The sequence below is a fragment of the Cololabis saira genome, chromosome 19, assembly GCF_033807715.1.
Source record: "Cololabis saira isolate AMF1-May2022 chromosome 19, fColSai1.1, whole genome shotgun sequence".
Taxonomy (NCBI): Eukaryota; Metazoa; Chordata; class Actinopteri; order Beloniformes; family Belonidae; genus Cololabis; species Cololabis saira.
In genome coordinates, this window is record NC_084605.1 from 7,708,743 (window position 1) to 7,728,353 (window position 19,611).

At 47.4% G+C, this 19,611-nt stretch overlaps 1 long non-coding RNA gene across 1 annotated transcript; it reads left to right on the plus strand.

Annotated features, from left to right (window-relative positions):
• Nucleotides 1–6,491: 6,491 nt before the first annotated feature.
• LOC133419480 (uncharacterized) lies at nt 6,492–16,189 on the plus strand. Its single transcript, XR_009770520.1, has 4 exons — nt 6,492–6,766; nt 7,072–7,184; nt 7,338–7,373; nt 15,889–16,189. It is a non-coding gene; the product is annotated as an uncharacterized LOC133419480 (long non-coding RNA).
• Nucleotides 16,190–19,611: the final 3,422 nt, after the last annotated feature.

Below are 19,611 nucleotides of genomic sequence, written 5' to 3' on the forward strand. Positions count from 1 at the left end.
CGCATTCATGTTGAATAAGGCACCTGAAGGTGTACAAGATTATTTCTCAAACAGGGCCAATTAACTTTGTGCCCAAAATTGACAAAATGCTCAAGATCTGTGCTGGTTTAGTGAATTTAAGAGCTGAGTTTATTTCAAGTGAAAAGGGAGAAGACGTTTAATATTGACCTTAAACATACTTGCATATTTCATTCATTTAACATTTTCTGAAAACAATTGAGGTTCAGTTACACTTACAGTATATTTAACACATAACTCTCAACAGGTTAAGTGCTGTATGTAGTTTGTAGAGCTGCACTTACATATTTCATTCATTTAACATTTTCTGAAAACAACTTCTTTCTTAAGTCCTCCGACAGTAAACTGAATCTCTCTCACTTAAGACACAAATGTAATGTGCTTTTGTTGAACAATATTTTTGTGTTAAAATGTTTTGATTCATGTCCCTATATTGTATGTCCTAATATGTCAGGAGGGGATCTTTCAGGTTCTGTTTTTAATAAAACTCAAAAACAAAAATGAAGTCTGTTGTATTGTTTTCCCCCTAGCTTTATACAGAGGGGCAGAGCGGAATCTTCTTTGCAACAAATTCATCTAACAAATGTTGGAAGCATGTGTGAAAAGTTCTGGAGGTGTTTCATGTGTGTATCTGAAGTCTTTGTCAAATGAAATTTGGAACTCCAGGTGCTCAGTTGGTGTCCAGATAAGCAGCTCTGCAGCCCCAGGCACATCACTGGCAGCTGGACCTGAAAGAATAAATATAAAAGATGGCTTACAGTTTGTCTTAATGAAGGTTCACAAGTAGCCTACCTGTGACATTAGTTCATAGATTATAAGCAGTACTCGAGTTGTAAAAGAAAATCAGGGGGGATGGTGGATTTTATCATATTGGGACAGATAATTTGTGCTGATTACAAATAATATAATATATTACAAACAATAGCAGTGACCAAAACACCTGCAGAAATAGTGCAGGAATGACATAGCAGCAGTTAAATGCAGCCTTCTGTAAGCTTTAAATATCCACTGGGCTTACATCAAATACATCAAAACACAACAATAAAAAACTGTTTTCTGAACTTATCAATATGATTCTGTCCTTCACAAGATAAGTAAAATGGATCACTGCAAAAACTCAAAATCTCAACGAGAATATTTGTCTTATTTCTATTTAAAATGTCTCATTTGGGTAAAAAAAAAAATCTCATTACACTTAAAACAAGACTCATCACTGGAAAAAACAACAATTTTCACCTGTTTCAAGTAGATTTTCACTTGAAATAAGTAGAAAAATCTGCCAGTGGAACAAGATGTTATTGCTTGTAATGAGAAGATAAATCTTGTCCCACTGGCAGATTTTTCTACTTATTTCAGGTGAAAATTGACTTGAAACAGGTGAAAATTGTCAAATGTTATTTTTCTGGTGATGACTCTAAATGTTGAAATAGCAGTAAAACCACATTCATTGATGAAATGACATAAGGGATGGAAAGGGGGATGATTTGGACCGTTTTTATTTCAGGGGGGATGCCATCACCCCTCATCTTGAGTACTGATAAGTAACAATATTTACCCACCTGGAGGAGTATCCACTTTGCCCATTGGGAAGAATGAGATACTTCCCATCTTCTAAGCATTTCTTTACTTCTTCAGGTCGTCCTCCCATTCCTCAACAGCAGGAGGCAGAGGTAAGATGATATTGTCCCGTTTGAGCTGTGACAGGTGGTGTTTCCACATGTTTTATATCCCCAACGCTCGGAGAAAGAGGGTTAACGCGTTCACTCAGCATGTAAACAAACGCCGGTTCCAGCAGCACCGGAAGTAGCACCCACAATTCGCGCAAAGCCTCATAGGAATAAGGTGGATATCCGTGGTGCTCCCATTAAAACCTCAATAAAACACTGCTAAAACAGCGTTAAAAACATGCTTTTACAAACTGACAGTAAAAAACAATACCTTGCGCGACAAAAACGCATAATCTAGCCACTATAATAAAGAATAATATATAAATAATAATAATGTCATAATCCGTGTATATATCACGACCACGGATCCCATTGAATTTGCATAGTACTATATCCGTGGTGCTCCCATTAAAACCTCAATAAAACACTGCTAAACAGCGTTAAAAACGTGTTTTTACAAACTGACAGTAACAAACAGTACCTTGCGCGACAAAAACGCATAATTTAGCCACTATAACAAAGAATAATATATAAATAATAATAATGTCATAATCCGTGTATATATCACGACCACGGATCCCATTGACTTTGCATGGTACAATATCCGTGGTCCACACACGGAATTATAACATTTTCCGTGTTGGTACCACGGAAAATAGTGGTAAGAGGTCGTGGGCATTTGACAGATTTTTGTGAGATCAGGTTGCTGAAACTCCATCCCTGAAAGATGAATGCTCAAAGAAAAACTGAGAAGCTTTTATTGTGATCTAATCATTGAGAGGACAATTCATCCACCCATCTAGATCAATCCCCTCAGTCCAGTTCACCTGGGCAGGTCATCAGTCCATCACATGACCATGTAGACGTCCCACAACTGCACACACACTACGATCATAATAACGAGAGCATGCCACGCTGATCCACAGTTGAACTGGCCAGAAACCAGAAGCACGCTACCATGTCAAGATTAACCCTCAGGACTCTTGACAGTTCTCCTCGCGGCACAAATCCTCTCAGATCTTTTCTGAGAGGAGGTAAAAACGGGTAAAATCTCGGGTCTTAACTGAGTGTATCACACTGTTAGTGTTTGGAGGGTTTTAGCTGGATCTGGAATCAAACTGTCACCAGTATAGACTTCAAAAGGGTTTTATTGACAGAAAAAAGCCGGGTTGGATCCTCCAAGACAGGCCAGGTTATCAGAGCTGACGGTCCTCTGTAATGTCTTGGCTTCGTGGGACTGAGGAAACGTGATCACCTGCACTCGCCAGCTGCCTCCAGGCCTGAACCTCACCATCTCCTGACAGGATTCTGAAAACTACACGTGACCTCCATCGCTGCAGCGGAGAAGTGTCCTTTCCTCTTCTTTTTTTATCGTCCAAGTCCACAGGTAGACCCGCAGGTCGACGAGGCACCCTTTCTCCTCCTTATATGGTCGTTCCTGAGCTGGAATTTATTTTAATTCATTCATTAATTCATTGTAGTCAGTTATATATTGATAAGACAAATGTGATTGAAGAAATGTACATTTACTTCAGTAACAAAACAAAGATTATTCTGTTAAATTGATTTAAAACTTTCCTTTTAGGCTAAGACATAAATCTGAAATGAAATAGATGAATGAATTATGAAGTTAAAACAAAATTTTGTTTATTTACAAATGATTAAACGAATGAAAACCTCATGTGATGCACTTTTAGTTGATCCATACGGAAACTTTCGTAACCTCTGACGGAGTTGGAAAAACACACTGAAACAGACCTCTGAGGGGACTTAAACCAGGAACCTTTGAGCTGCGGGGCAACATCTATAACAGCAAACCACCTTTCTGATGTGGTCTTCGTTTTCATGCGACTCAATTCACCTTCCTCTTATCAATTACCAGCTGCAGTTCTGCTGCTCACATGTACAACAGGATGACTCTGCGGGGATGGAGCGCTCTCTGCTGGTCCACCAGACAAAGTTCTCCAGAGACTGGGAAGATTAAGGTCTATCTGACTCTTCTGATAGATTAGTAGGTCCAGATTCACCCAGCATCTGAGAAACAGCTTTGGCTTTACTTTCTCAGCCTGGATGTGAGCGGTCTTGATGTGAGGATCAATAAAGGTTCCAGGTCATCAGTGGCCGCATCGACGAGTAATAAACGCACTGTCGGTTGGCCAGGCCTTCACGACTCACTGGACGTGTAATCATCAGGTTTTCTGATGTGACCATCAACAGACTTAGCAGCCATCTCTGCGGACGTTGAGCCTCCGTCAACTTCAACCCCCTTAAAGCTGACTGATGACGTTCTCTCTGATCAAAAACATAACCGTGCAGTACATTTGAATGGCCACAAGGGGGAGACATTATCACCTTTATTACACTGTCCATGTCCATCCTTGTAGGCGGCAGGCGACATATTTTTAATATTTAACTTCATTTTATGAGTCAAACAGTGAGACTGAATCTTTATTTTTACTGACATGATTTGGTAACTTTATTTAGAACATACAGATCCAGAAGTATTTAGTTAATGTCAAACTTTTTACGTTTTCCTCTTTTCACACAACCGGAATGTATTTGAAATAAAACAAATGCATTTGTGTAGACTTTCAGGCTTAATTCAAGAGAATTGGTAAAACTATGCCATGAACTGTTTACGAAGGACTTTTTGAAGGGCACGAAATGGAATATTTTCCAGTGAATAAGTTCTGATCCCACGTCCCGATCTGAAGGAAGAGCAGATTTTCAGTTCTTGAAGGAAAAGACTCCCAGCAAACATTGCACGTCTGGGTGACGTGCAGATCTAGTCTATATTTGGTCGGTCCGTCGAAGACCATTTCTAGACGTCCATACAACGTGCAATACTTTGACGTCTAAATATGAACGTCCATACAACGTGCAATACTTTGACGTCTAAATATGAACGTCCATACGACGTCAATATGCAGTTCAATATCTGACCTCTGGTTGGGTAATTTTTTGTGACATCATGCAGACGTCTAAAACAGGTGCAAGTAATTTGTTTGATTAAAGAAGAATATATCTTGTATTGTTTATGTAACCCAGTAGATAATTGGGACTAGAAATAATATATATATATATATATATATATATATATATATATATATATATGTATATATGAAACCCAGTAGAAAATTGGGACTGGTAATATTATTGTTTCTTTGAAAATGTTTATTTTATTTATTAACTCTCATTTGGTTATTATTCTGTAATTATATTTATTTAGCACACACTCAGTCTTATTTGTGAGTGAAAGTAATTCCACCCTATTCTCGCGAGAGTTAGAGCGAGAGAAATGCGGGCAGAACAGCTGAGTCAACGAGCAGATGAGAAATAGAGAATAGAGGGTTTTCACCGACGTCACGAAATGGGCGGTACCGCGACCCGGCAGCCATAGCGGCGGGATTATTTGTAGGCAGAGTGGAGGCTGTGGAGGGCTGGAGGTTGAACAACAACAAAGCGGCTAACATGTAAAATTTGACCATGTCAAAACCACGGAAAACCTCGGCAAAACGTGGGGAAGATACCAGATACCGGGAAGGACTTGGTCCTCCAGAAAGGGCGAGGTATAAAGAGAAATTAAACCTTTTAGGTGGCCATGATCCGTACGAGCTGGAGCAAACAACGTGGACCACGGATGACCCGACTATTCTGCCAACGATTAAATACCCTGACATCGTGAATTACCTCATTTTTTTTACCAAATGGACCCCCATTTGTACACTGGCAGAGTAGGGTGCTAGAAATTTAGTTTGAGAAACTCTGTTGTAAGGCTATGAAATGAATAAATCATGGCGAGCAATAACGCTAAATATACAGTAGATTATTATATTATTATATTTATTTTTCACTTAACTGACAATAAATGTGAAGAACAAACACGAATGTTGTCAAGATTCTTGCCCGTGAAGTTCTGTTTCAGTGCAGCAAGCCACAGACGTCTCCTTTCTTCTGATAAGTTTCGGCAAGTATCTCCCTGATTTGTGATAACTTTTGGAAGTCTGTAAAACTCCAGGTGTTTTTCTCGGTCAGACCGATTTGTACAACCGTACACACGGCAATAATTGACCATTTTCCACGCGGATTGTGATTACGGTTTATGAAGGAGCAGAAATGTGCAGTCTCTCATACGCTCTGGCTTTGTTTTGGTCTGGGGGGGTGGGGGGTATATCTCCGTAATGGCGACTCGCGTTTGGTGACGTCACGTGAAAGCCCTGTATAGAGAAGAAAGTCACAATCTATTAAACAAATAGCGGTTGTTAACTCACGTAGGAGCACTGAAGAACTCTGGAAACTATACCTACCGGAAGCGGAGCAGTGTTTGAAAACCTGTGAGTTGTTTTCGGCAGAGACTGGTGAGTTACCTGAGCGAGCTAGCTCGCGCTAGCTAGCGAATGCTAACAGCAGTAGCCACATGGTTTATCAGTCCATGAAATGGCGGAGAACTTGTAAAAAACATGAACGTGACTTACGGCTACTTTTCACTGTGTGTGTTAAGAGGTAAAGCTATTATTTTGCTCGGATTATCTATTAGCTATTTATTTTGCTGCTCTGTGTGTGTATTTTCTGTTTTATTCTGAGATGCACTGTTATGAGGTGTGTGTTAAAGCCTGCTAAAGAAGTTAATTCATAACAAGGCAGATACTCTGAAGTCTTGAATGTATTATTTTAATGTGTGTTAAAGGTGCATTTTGTTATTTTCAGCTCATTTCATACATAACGTGTGCAATGGTTAAAAAGAATGTTGAAATTCATTTTATTTCAACTGGTAAACGGATAAAAAAATACCATAATTCATGGTAAAGGCTTAGAAATAATTCATGTTGATTAAATGTGTGAAAAATTTATGAAAATACTTACCTTGAGAAAAAAAGAGAACTGTACAGTTAAAAAGATAATTCATCTAAGCATTACTGTCATTTTTTATGATGTTTCTGTTTTGCATGGGTATTTGTAAATAATTACGTATTACTAATAAGTGTAACCCTGTCAAGCTTCCCGGAGCCTCCAGCCAAGGTTCCTCCCCCTCTTGATGCAGACATCACTGAACATCCAGAAGCAGAAAGGGGTGTTTCCAGGTATGCTTAATGACATGTTTGTGCCTTTTTAATACAGTTGAGTAACTTGCCTAATACACTGCGGTCAGGGCTCTAAATTAACTTTTTTCATCACCAGTCAAAATGGCTAGTAGATCCTACTAGCCAAACACACATTCAGTAATGGGTCAAAGTGGCTAGTAAGTTGCTCTTTAACACCAGGGAATTTTACCAGCATTTGGCCGCTTGGCGTTAATTTAGAGCACTGAATGCAATATTAAGTGACTCCAATGACACTTGGTCCAACAATGGATGCATCCCTCTCAGAAAAAGTAATGTCGTTATAGGTCCAGGTCTAGATCTCGCTCCACCAGACGCCTGTCCAGGTCTCCCTCCGCCAGGAATCCATCCACGTCTCACTCCAACAGGCGCCCGTCCAAGTCTCGCTACGCCAGATATGGTGAGTTTAATTTTAATTTTATAAAAGCGCTGTGCAATCAAGTATTTTGTACTAATGCACGCCTGATTGTCTAATTAAAATTACTCGTTTGTAGCCCAAGTCTGTTCAGTTTGTCCATGGTCAATTTCTAACTCTGCATTTCTGCGTTTTCAGATGTTAAAACCTGGACGTTCCCATTGTCTCAGGAGGGTAAGTCTTGTTTTATTGATTGAACCTCCTTGGCCATTGATCCATCTCTCCCTACACAAACTGTCTGTTATTTAAAGGAATATGTTTGCGTATATGTTTTCAATATGCCCCACTCCAGACAAAAATAGTCAAATTTATTTACTTGTTGCTCTCTAGTTCTACATTTCTATTGAGTCCTTAGCTGTTACAGGGTTGTAGTGTTGCTTTTTTGTGTTTTTATTGTGTTGGAATGATAAATGTTACTAAAATATGTAACATCTTGATTTTACTGATTGTTACCATTTTTTATTTGTGTTCTCCATTTAAAATGGGAACGTTTTGAATATATTTATTATTGTAATGCTTTGGAAAAGAAATTCTACTGAATGTTCAGTAGAACGAAAGTTACGCCTGTAACTACGGTTCTATGAGTCCCGGATGACCGCCAGGCGGTGCTGTAAGCACTGGATATCTCCCCTCGCGCATGCGCATGTCGAGTACAATACCAACAATGTCACGTCACCCGTGACCCCTGCATGACCCCCGGAAGGGGTATATCTTCCGGCGTCAGCATGGGATCGACTCCTAGAATCTTCTCGCGAGAGCACGAGGATTCGGAGTGACCGGCAGGCCTGGCGGTCATCCGGGACTCATAGAACCGTAGTTACAGGCGTAACTTTCGTTTTATTTCGTCCCTACTGACCGCCAGGCGGTGCTGTAAGCACTGGATGACGAATACCAACAATGTCACGTAGGATCCCGGTCACTTACCTCACTGACCAGGGGCAGAAGGACCCGGGAGTAGAACCACGCCCAATGGTTGGGGAGTGGCGACATTGATCCGGTAAAATCTGGAGAACGTGTCCGGCGACGTCCACGAAGCCGCTGTGCAGATGTCCTCCAGAGGCACCCCCTTCAGGGCAGCCAAGAAGCTGCAACGCCTGTCTGCCTCCACTGAACAACACTCGGCTGAATTGCACTCTCTGTGGTCCCCGATTATTGGCTTCGTTACCTAGTGGGGGCGGGGGGGGGGGGTGATCTCGTAGCCCTTGGGGTTGGGGGTCGGCTTGGGGGGTCTGGGGCGCGGGCCTCTGGTGGCCCCTGGGGGGCGGTGGGTGGGGCCGCGGGGTCCTGTCCCTGGCCGGTGGGGGCCTTGGGGGCCTGTGGGGGGGGGTGCCTCATGGCAGTGGGGGGGGTGGCTGGGGAGGGCTCGGGCGGGGGGCTGTGGCTTGGGCGTCTCCGGGCCTCCCGGGGGGGGCTGGGCCGTGGACGTGGGGGTCCCACCCGGAGGGCCCGGTCCTGCCTGGGTGGGGGGTGGCTGTCTGCGCTGGGGGGGCATTGCTGCCTTGGTCCTCCGTCGCTGGGCGGGGGCCAAGTGCCCCTGCGGATGTGGGGACTCCGTGACCCTTGGGGTGTCCGCCGGGGTGGCCTCGGGGGGGGGTGGCGCCGGGTCCGGGGATCGGGCCTCCCCTGACCGGGGGGTGCACGGGCGGGCGCGGCGGCGGGGTGGCGCCATTCCCAGGTATCTATGTCTTATGTTGTCAGTATGAATGGGAGGATGTTGGACCGTTTCCCCCTCCGTCTGGGGGCTCCGGCGGCTCCGGGGGCGCCCGTGGAGGTACGGTGGGGCCTTGGCCCGGCTCGGAGGGCCGGCCCCCGTCTACTGGATGGCCGGTGGGGGGATGCGGGTGTCTTATCAGGGCCGGCTTTGCTGGTCCTGCCTCCTGGCTTCGGCCTCCGCTCCCCCTCTTGCCCCCCCTACACGATTCATACGCACATAGGCGAAAGGCGGGGGGTCCGGGTCGTGGGGGGCACCGTCCCGCGTGGCCCGGCACTCCCCGCCTCACGGTTTTAACAGCAAAATAGACACTGCACATTCAACACTTTATAAATACACTTGACAAGGACACGTAGTTCGGGAGGGGGGGGGGGTCGGTGTCAATCGATACTTGGCCCTCCCTCCTCCCTGTTTTTATGGCATTAATCACATGCACTCAACACAAGGGGCGGGAGGGGGTCCCACATCACCCGCGTTCCCTCACCGGCCTGGGACAGGTGGGTCGGGTTACCCGGGCCTGGCGGGGCCCGCCGTGCACCCTGGGGTGCCTTCTGGCGGTGCTGGACCCCCCCGGGGAGGGGGAAACGGTGCGTGATTGTATGTCTGTGTCGGTGAGAATGCGGTATGGAAGGGTCCTGCCATGGAGGATTTGAGCCTCCATTGGCAGGACATCAAAAACTTAATAATTTATCAATATTATATTATACAAAGATGGTTATTATTATTGTTATTATTATTATTATTATTATTATTATTATTATTATTATTATGTATAGTATATTATATTATTATTAGTATAGGTATCGGATAGGTGAATGGATGAATGAATGGGATGCCTGGGTCTGGGGCCCTCCGTTGTCGGGCCTGCACGGGTGTCGCCTTGTTGGGGGGTTCCCTCTCTCCGGGCCCGTCTCCGGTCCCCCCCGCTGCCTCTACGGCGGGGCGCCCCTCTGGTCTTGGAGGGCCACTTTCGTGGGGGACGGGTGCGCCTGCCCGCGTCGGCGGCCGGGGCGGCTCTGTCCCTCCGGGCAGGCTGGCCCCCTGCCGGGTGGGGGTCGTTGGCCTGAAGGGTGAGGGCCTCCTGGCCGCGTGTCCGGCCCGGACCGGGTGGCCGGGGATTGCCTGGGTCGCGGTCCGCCGCCGCGGGATCCCTGGCTGCTTCTTTCCGCGCCGTGGGGGCCCCGCCCGCGGGCCCCCTCGGCCGCCGCCGGGTGGGGGGGGGGGGGGGGCTCGCAGGCGGTGGGTTGCCTCCCTCCTACTTCTCCCCTCTGTGGGGTTGCCGGTGGCCTGGGTTCCGGGCTCTTCCTTGTCGGCCTCTGGTCTCGCGGGTGGCGGGGTTGCTCCCCCCCCTCCCCCACTATAGATACACTTCAGGTGGAGCTTTGTTTGGTTTATTACACACACACACACACACACACACACACACACACACACACACACACACACACACACACACACACACACATACACACACACACACATATAGTCATTTAGTCACATGCATACACACACACACACACGCATGCATGATCATATACATACACACACACACACACACACACACACACACACACACACACACACACACACACACACATAGACATACACACTGGCTTGTTCACCTGCATGCTGGCTCTCTAGTTTTTGGGTTTAGGTAGCGGTAGCGATAGCTTAGCTCAGACTGCGATCAGATCTCAAGATTTAGGTCGATTGCTGTTCGTGTTTTGGTTGGCTCCGTGCCGGTTTCGTGCTTTGTTTGTGGTTTTTTGTTGCAGATTTCCAGTGCTTGACGTGTGTCTCCGTGTGTTCCTGCTTCCTGGATTGGCAGTGGATGTCGTCACCCCCCCCCCCACCCCCTCCCCCCCCCAAAAAAAAAAAATGTATGTGTATATTTATGTATGTGTACGCATATGTGTGCGTATATATATGTATATATTAAATATAGTAATAATGCACATATATACACTTTTGGTTTCTACCGTCATGGTATCAATCAATAATATGTGTGCAGACAAGGTAAAAAAAAGAAAAAAAAAAAAAAAAAAAAAGAAGCTGCAACGCTTCTGGTCGTGTGGCACCTGACCCCCACTGGTAGGGGGCGGCCACTGGCCCTGTGGGCGTGCTCGACGGTGTCCACCACCCAGTGGGACAGCGCTGTCCAGAAACAGCACGCCCCCTGTTGGGGCCACCATGGCAGAGAACAAGCTGCTCCGACCGTCGCACAGGCGCGGTAGCATAAGCAGCAAGGGCCCGTATGGGTCACAAAGGGCTCGGCCCACTCTCTGCAGGCTCGGGGTCGAACCGACCAAGCTGGATAGGCCGATTAGTACGCGTGCGTGGCAGGACCTTGGGCAGGAACGCCACGTTCGGCCACAACGTAGCCCCTGAGCTGACTGACAGGGCATGTAACCCATCGACTCGCTTCGCCGGTGTCATAGCGAGGAGAAAAGCTATCTCCATAGAGAGCCACTTCAGGCCCACCCGGGCCAAGGGCCCAAAGGGTGGAGAAGAGAGGGCACCTAGCACCATGGGCAGGTCCCACACTGCTCGGGGGTTTATATTTACGTTCATGTTCATGTTCACTGGAAAGCGTCTAGAGACAACATCTGTTGTATTAGACGCTATATAAATAAAATCGAATGGAATCGAAAACTGGGGCCTTTGGGCTCCTCGGGGGGCTCCTCCGAGCCCCCCTGAGAAAGAGAAACCAGTCGGTGGCACCCCACGGTGGCATTCTCAACCAGGGCATGTTGCGACGAAATGACCGCCACATACACCCTTAAAGTGGACTGAGCACGGCCATCATCCAGGAGGGACCGAAAGGAACCCCAGGATCGTGGCCACGGGGCAAAGAACAGGGTCCTCTGCCCCGTCTGCACACCAGGCAGAGAATCTCCCCCACTCGCACTCATACCAGAGGCGGGTGGGAGGCACATGGGCATCCGAGATGCCAGCCCTGACGTGTTCAGGACAGCTTGACAACAATGGGTCGGGCGCCGCAGCGGCCAGACCCAGAGCTGAAACGACGGGGTCGGGGTGCAAAACCTGAATCCCCGGCTGGGAAAGACGGTCCCTCTGGGGGGCGTCATGTTGTGTCGCAGCAGAGCCTCCGCAGCAGTGGAAACTGTTTCCCCGGTCGGAAGGGGGTCACCAAGAGGAGCCCGTGAGCCCTCTGGAGGACCCTCTGCAAAGGCGGCTTGCGCCGGGAGAGGAAGTCCGTCACTCGGTTCCTGTCTCCAGGCAGGAACATCGCCCAAAGGCCGGGCAGGCGAGGAGCTGTCCACGCTAGGAGGCCCCGGGACACCTGCAGCAGCTGTGCAGAGTCGGTGCCCCCTCTGGTGGCCGATCAAGGGACAGTGGACACACTGTCCGACCGAACCGGCACGTGCCTCCCCCACAGGAGTTGCAAAAAATGTTAGAGTGTAAAGTGCGGAGCCCAGAGCTCCAGCACGTTGACGTGGCGCGTGCGGACCCGTGAGGACTACTGATGACAGCCTCCCGGCAGGGAGGGGACAGCGCCTAAGGGCACACCCCTCAGCCGGAATGTCCCGCCTTTCCAGGGTGCAAGGGTATGGACACACCTGCGAAACCCTGACCAGCCTGCGCCCGTGCCTCTTGGCATCCAGGCGAGGCTGTCCAGCCACAATGCAGGGGGCGTAGCGACAGCAGGCCCAAAGGTATAAGAGGGGCAAGGGTTGCCATCACGCACCTGGTGAAAAAATCCTCGGTGACAGGGAGAGCCCGCACAGGAGCACCCTGAACCGACAACGGTGGCCCCGGTAGGCGAACCCCCAGAACTACCGGTGACGTGCCGCGACCGGCACGTGAAACAAGCGCCCTGTAGGTCCACAGTTGCAAACCACTTCCTCCTGACCAACGCAGAGCATCTGCTGTGGTCAAGCCTCCGGAAGGGCAGGACCTTCATGTATTCGTCGAGGTCCCTTAGGTCCCGGTGTACAGGAAGCGGCCGCACCCCTGTGAAGGTACACCAGCCGCTGCCTGGTCTCATCGGCCAGGGCGGTGCGGTTCAGAGCTTCCAGGGCAGTTGCCCCAAACAGCTCCCCCGGTTCTGCCGGTGCCTGACGAAGAACCCTACAAGCAGTCTCCGTCAGGGGTGACTGCGCCAGTCAGATATGACGGCGCGTGTGCACCAGGGTGGACATCAGCTGCCCCAGTTCCCTCGTTTGGGAGGCAAAAGCCTGTAGGGACACATCACACAAGTCCCGTGTGGAATCATCCACCTGTGCATCCTGCAGGGAGGTGGAGAGAGCCAGTAGCAGATGAGAAAGGGTGTTCCCCAGCCGGCCGATGCGTGCCGCTGTTTCATAAGCCTTACAAATATGCCCATCAGTAACCCTACACTGGGTAGAGGGGCACTTGGGATCTGGCTTCACAGCCTCATCAGGAGCCACTATCAGTGCTGCAATGGAGGGCTCGATGGGGGGGCATGTGGTGGAGACCAGCCACAGCAGCGTCCTCCATCGCCGTCAGAGCACGGTCATCAGCCGGCTGTGACATCTCTCCAGCATGAGTGCAGCTCCCTCAAAAAATCCGACGAAGACGGAATGGTGAATTCCACCGGAGAAGGATTGCGCCTGTGGAAGGCGCTAGAGGCCGCCTCCGCACGCGGTGCATCCAGCTGCAAGTGTGCCAGGGCAGTGCGGATAATGCTCTGCACGGAGGAACAAACCGTCCCCTCCCGAGAGCTCTGGGCAGATGAGTGCGAGGAGAACCCCGAGCACTGTGAGGCCGGGTCCCCTGATGACACGTTGAAGTGGCTCGCCGAGGCTGCAATGGAGATGGCGTCCTCCGGCAGCGGCGGTGGTGACCCCAGAGCAAACTCTGGCATGGCAGGTTCCACCTGGCCAGTACCAGGTTGCAGATTGAGGAGGAGCGCCTTCATCTGCTCCATGTCGGCAGCCAAGCGATCTACCTTCGAGGAGAGCTGGCTCGTCATCCGCCGTCGTTTGGGGGCCCCCACCACTCTCTTGGCCGATCGCTTCAGAGAAGACCCCGGCTGAGATGAGGGGAGGCTGGCCGACGGCCCCGGCTGCTCAGGGCCCAGGCACGACACGCAGAGGTCCTGGTCTTCCGCAGGGTCCAGGGCGGCCATGCACCCTGGGCATGAACGCTCCATCACAGCGACCGGTGGGAGAGGGAGCGGACACGCTGCCGTCGCCACGGATGTGCTGGCAGGAGAGAGGAGCGGACACGCTGCCGTTCACACGAATGTGTCGGTGGGAGCGGTCACGCTGCCGTCACCACGGATGTGCCAGTGGGAGAGGGGAGCGGAAACGCTGCCGTCACCACAGCGAGCACGCTGCCGTCACCACCAATATGCTGGCGGGAGAGGGGAGCGGCCACGCTACCGTAAGCACGGATGTGTCAGTGGGAGAGGGGAGCGGAAACGCTGCCGTCACCACAGCGAGCACGCTGCCGTCACCGCCAATATGCAGGCGGGAGAGGGGAGGGCCACGCTTCCGTCAGCACAGATGTGTCAGTGGGAGAGGGGAGCGGAAACGCTGCCGTCACCACAGCGAGCACCCTGCCGTCACCGCCAATATGCCGGCGGGAGAGGGGAGGGCCACGCTACCGTCAACACGGGTGTGTCAGTGGGAGAGGGGAGCGGAAACGCTGCCGTCACCACAGCGAGCACGCTGCCGTCACCGCCAATATGCCGGCGGGAGAGGGGAGGGCCACGCTGCCGTCACCACGGCTATGAGAAAAGGCAAAAAAGGCGTCTTTACTCAAAAGAAGAGAACAATCCTCTCTTGTTTCTTTTCCTTTTTTCTTTTATTCAAAGAAAAAAATAACTGCAAGGAAAAATAATGTCACATCAATAAGTGGGAGAGGGAGCGAATGCTGCCGTCACCATGAACGAGCCGGTGGGAGAGGGAGCGGACACGCTGCCGTCACCACGGCCGCAAAACAGGCCAAAAAGGCGCTCTTCTTTTCCTTTCTTATATATATATTTTTTTTTTTTGTTTTTTTTTAAAGAAAAAATAATCTGCAAGGAAAAAAATAATGTCACATTAATAAAGTGGGAGAGGGAGCGAAACGCTGCCGTCACCACAAATGTGCCGGTGGGAGAGGGAGCGGACACGCTGCCTTCACCACGGCTGTAAGAAAGACCAAAAAAGGTGTTTGTGTTGTTTTTTTCAAAAGAAAAAAATAGTCCTTTTCTGTCTTCTTTTTTTCCTTTTTTTTTTTTTAAAGAAAAAAATAATCTGCAAGGAAAAAATAATGCTGTAACATCAATAAAGTGGGAGAGGGAGCGAAACGCTACCGTCACCACAAATGTGCCGGTGGGAGAGGGAGCGAAACGCTGCCTTCACCACGGCTGTAAGAAAGACCAAAAAAGGTGTTTGTGTTGTTTTTTTCAAAAGAAAAAAATAATCCTTTTCTGTCTTCTTTTTTTCCTTTTTTTTTCTCAAAAGAAAAAAATAATCTGCAAGGAAAAAATAATGTTGTCACATTAAGTGGGAGAGGAAGCGAAACGCTGTCCCCCTGCACAGATTGTTCAGGTGTCAGGCGCAGCCGACAGCTTACCTTCTGTCAGCCGCGCTGGGGGGCGGGGCGGGGAGACGCCGCCGCAACCCGACACCATCAATACTGCGCCGGCCACAGCCTCTCGGAGGACGAAAAAAATCGTTACTCCTACATGAATGGCACGAAGCTGCACTGGGCCGGCGGTTTTAGGGAGGAAAGGAAGAAGCTTCACAAAGCTCCTATTTCCGTCCTGTACTTCAAACGCGCGGAGCGAGAAGATAAAAGGAGTCGATCCCATTCTGACGCCGGAAGATATACCCCTTCCGGGGGTCATGCAGGGGTCACGGGTGACGTGACATTGTTGGTATTGTACTCGACATGCGCATGCGCGAGGGGAGATATCCAGTGCTTACAGCACCGCCTGGCGGTCAGTAGGGACGAAATAGAACGCCGGTTATTCATACTCTCTCTCTCTTCCTTCACTTGCAGGCACCTGGTCGGTGATGTGGCAGCCTTAGTTTCCTTTTTTATCCTGTTGTTTCGTTTTGCATCCTACAACACACATCTACATTCTCCACTCACACAACATGCACCTCATGCTTACTTTACTGACATCCACATCCCATGTTTTGTAATCTTTTGTTGGACATATTTAAGTTAAGTCGTTTCTTATTAATAAACTTATTTTGTTATTCCTTATCATGGTGTGTCTCCCTCCTTGTCATGGCTGTAAGAGCCAGGCTGTGACAGTTACTATTTGAATTTTACTTTGTATTGCATGCTCTGTTTTAAAAATGTTCCTATTTTATTGCTCTCTAAAAACCAGTGAATTTTGATTTTACTGAATTGTGATTTCATTTGAAAATGCAGTCAATATAATTGTCATGAAATGCTATTTTGCATTGTTTGCATACATGGAGCATCAAGGAACTTCAGTCTGGTATGGGTGAGATTGTCGCATTTGTCTGAAGATCGACTTTGTTTACTATTAAAGTCTTGCTTTTCAAGAACTCTCTTAAAATGCCACCATTGCTGGGTGTTAAACTGTGTTTAACTATTTGCTTTGAAAATCGTCAATCTTAATCTAACCAGCCTATGGGTAAGAGGTGACCTGTTTGTCTATGGTGATCTCGTTTAGCAAATGGAGTTTTGGGTAGAATACATTAAAAGGACTCCTCAAATGTAGAACCATAATTTGCCCATTATCTACTCACCCTCATGTCTATGAATGCCCTGAAACACTTTGAAATTTCCAAACACAATTTCAGATTCAGGGAACAGCAGCTGATTTTCATACAATGGTGTTATGGAAACCACATTGTAGCTAGTTGCCATATCCAAACAGCTGCTGTCCCCGGAATCTGAAATTGTGTTTTGGAAATTAAAAAAGTGTTTTAGGGTATCCATAGTCATGAGGAAGAGTAGATAATGGGCAAATTATGGTTCTGTTAGAGTAGTCCTTTAATGGCTGCACTACTGAGGTAAGGAGGGGGAGAGGTCCATTCCAATGTCGAAAAAGACGTTAGGACGACGTCCCTAATGACCTGTTTTGGAGGTCCTGGTGACGTTGATACCCGACGTCAAAAGAACGTTAAAAAAAAGACGTCCATTCCAATGTCGAAAAAGACGTTAGGAAGACGTCTCTAATGACCTGTTTTGGACTAGATTTGGCCCTTATCTGGAGGTCCTGGTGACGTTGATACATAGTTTTCTGTCACTGTGTTGTAACGTCACATCCCGATCTTTTGAAAATGACGTGATCGGGCCCGATCGATCGGGTGGCCGATCGATCGGGACAACACTAACTGAAACTAATAAACACAGTTGTGATGGGATCAGCGGTCCGGCTCACAACGTAAAACTAAACTAGTAAAATGTGTTAACTATGTTTCTCTGCCCGGACACAAAACAGCCTCTTACACAGTGTGCGAAATACCCATCCATATTTGGGGGGGTTCCCTAACTCGCGTTTTTTTTTTGCTTTTTGTTTTTTTAAACAGTGTGGCCCTATACAATAAACCAATACAATCAGCCTACTATAGCCTATGACAAATACACGCACACTTTTAACCGTTTTAGATGCACGTTGTTTTACTAACAGGAGGCAAAATTTTGCATTACGATGCAGAATGTTATTTACAAATTAAATCCGATAATTAAAATAAATAAAAGACATTAATTGGCACCACACTGGTGCACTTAATGAATAAATACCAGGTATAAGACACTGGCGCACGACGAATAAACAAATAAAATAGGCTAATGTATTTTTTTAGATAAAAAAAATACAATGAAAATGAATTGTGCATTCAAATAACAGTAATAACAACAAATGCCACTATCGGAGACGTGTAATCAGTGCACTTAAACAGATCCTTAGCCACAATGATGACTGATTATTTAATGTTATGTAACCATGCAGGAAATTATGTTTTAACACAGCTGTGTGAACACATTCATGAATTCCACTTATAACAGGTCATCACGCAAAATAAAAAAAAAGAAACATGATAGCTCTCAACAGGCCGGTTTACGCAGCTTACACATTCACAAATCACACTCATAACAGACCATAACGCAAAATAATAACAATAATTTAAAAAAACCATTAGCTCTCAGGTGGGTTCAGGCCATATTAAAGGTATAGTCTGTGATCGTATTCAAAAACATTTATTGTTATACTGGGTGAAATGGTCCTTCCATCCTGAGAGTAGCCAGTGAATATGTGTTCAGAAAAAGGAAAGAAAAAAATCCGACCTCTCTGACAGCTTTAATCCTGTAAAAACTCTGACCAATCTGTTTTTTGGACACCGAATGGCACGGATTGGACTTGGAGGACCAGAGGTTTGGCAGAGGGGGAAAGAACCAATCAGATGCCTTAATTTTAAGTCCCGCCCATGCCCCCCTCTGTCCCATGAGCGCACTCTGCTTTCTCCCCTGCTCCTCCAGACCGACTGGCAACCGCAGCCTGACATCGGAGGGCCCCCGCCGCTCCCGGCTTCACTGCCGGCTCGAGGTCGGGCGGTCTAAAAAGGCTAAAAAAAGAAAGCCAAACTGCGATTCTGCGACGCAGGTTGTCCGCTACTGGGGGTCTCCATCCCGGCGAGGGCGGAGAGCGCTGCGGGTGGCGGTGCGCTGCGCTGCTGTGCAGGCTCTGTTACCACGGCTACGCCGTACCCTACGCCATAGCCTACGGCGTTGGGTATGCGGCGACGCGCACCATTCTGCGTTGGTGTAACGCGGAACCATAAATCAGCCTCTGTGTGCTGTTCTGAACTTCTCTGTTGTGCTCATTTTGCGGGTCCCTCCCTAGTTTTGTTGAAAATGTGCTGTCTAAAATGTCCTGGAAAACTCGACTCCTGCAACTGCGCTTTCCCCAAAGTTTGTGAGGGCGTGGCTTTGGACAGAGCGCTGACGGGAGGGGGAGGAAGGGGCAGGGCTTAGAGGAGGTGCCACTTTCAAATCTTGCTAGCTCTCCAAAATCAACTACTATACCTTTAAGCAGGCTGGCCTCTTACCTTAAGTTAAAATAGACCAAATGTGCCTTTTCTCGACTCTTGGCTTTCCGTCCTGGTTTCCAGGAAGAAGAATATTTCAAGCCTTTTATTATTTTAATATTGCTGATTATGGCTTACAGTTTAAGATTAAGATTCCCAGAATATTCAATTTTTTTGAGATAGGATATTTGAGGATTTGTTAAATGTTAGGATGATTCCATGTGTTTGGTTGAATCATCTACAGGACTGTCTCAGAAAATTTGAATATTGTGATAGTTCTTTATTTTCTGTAATGCAATTAAAAAAAAACAAAAATGTCATACATTCTGGATTCAGAACAAATCAACTGAAATATTGCAAGCCTTTTATTATTTTAATATTGCTGATTATGGTTTACAGATTAAGATTAAGATTCCCAGAATATTCTAATTTTTTGAGATAGGATATTTGAGTTTTCTTAAGATGTAAGCCATGATCAGCAATATTAAAATAATAAAAGGCTTACAATATTTCAGTTGATTTTTAATGAATCCAGAATGTATGACATTTTTGCATTACAGAAAATAAAGGACTTTATCACAATATTAAAATTTTCTGAGACAGTCCTGTAGTATTGTGGATGAAGTGTTGATGTGTGGTGTACTTCAAAAGAAACTAACAATTTAAACAGCCTGTGATAAATGCTAGACAAAAAAATATAAATTAAAATTAATAC